The sequence below is a fragment of the Penaeus monodon genome, chromosome 33, assembly GCF_015228065.2.
Source record: "Penaeus monodon isolate SGIC_2016 chromosome 33, NSTDA_Pmon_1, whole genome shotgun sequence".
NCBI lineage: Eukaryota > Metazoa > Arthropoda > Malacostraca > Decapoda > Penaeidae > Penaeus > Penaeus monodon.
Window position 1 is genome coordinate 4,647,326 of NC_051418.1, and position 1,135 is coordinate 4,648,460.

Genomic DNA, 1,135 nt, shown 5'->3' on the forward strand with positions numbered 1-1,135 from the left:
CGCGAAGGCGCAGGAGACTCGCGCCTCCTGCGCCCACCGACACTACCACCCAGATCAGGCCCGTGCCGCCACACAACGACGAGACAGAGACCGATCGCACGCGGCTGTGGGCAGGGCTGCCGTGCCCGCTTGGCCCCGTACACCAGATCCCCCAGATGTCCCAGTCCGAGAGACCGCTTTTTTTTTTGGAGCAAAGCGAGGGGGCGATAAGAATGTAGAGAACCTGACGACTCCAATTCCGAAACAGTAGAGACTCCCTTTCGTTCCTGTTCTCCTCCTCCTGCACCCACCCCAATATGTAGAGCACCCCGTATCGTTTTACGGCTCCTGCATCCGTGTGATGCCTGCCGCATGTGGTCTCAGTCAGCAGAGTTTGATGCATACGATGATGATGAAGGTTTGATAAGATATTCATAGAATGATATATTGGAATATATGAAATGTGTGTGTGCCTGTCCATGGCATGTCTGTAGAATAAGGCTTGTTTGTATGGTTGTACGTGTCCGATCTGTAGGTGGAGTAGTGTTGGATGTGGATTATGTGTTGTGTGTAGCTATGCTGTGTGACGTATATTGCGAGCGTGTACCTGCCGTACTGGTGTGAGTGTGTATGTTTATGTGTTCTTTATGAGATTGCGTAAGCTAAGTAGGCGCTTGATTAAGTGCAGACATCGTGTGAGCGGTATACGTGGAATGTGGTGTTGCGATTGTGGATTTATGTGCTAGCGCGTCGTTTATTTGTAGGGCGTTAGATGTGCACATATCGAGCGATACGAAGATTCAGAGTACAAAAGACAGACCCCGTATGTATATATGCCTGCTTATATGCATCTGGTAAATGTATAGAGAAATGTTGTGTAATGTGTATGTTCACATGGTGCGTTTATGTGCATATCAGTATGCGGCGAACAATCGGGAAATCCCGTATGTACGTAGTTTTACTATTTGTGTAAGTGCTATAGTAGTACAGTGTTTGATGTGTGATGCATAGTTAGTTCCCAATTGAATGCGCATATAGAGTGTTGTGCGAACATCCAAGCACAAAAGAAGGATACATTTAGATCTGTACTACAACTGCTGCTGCATCAGCGTGAAATTCCAGTCGATATTTCGTGCATGATTTCTGAGAAGATATT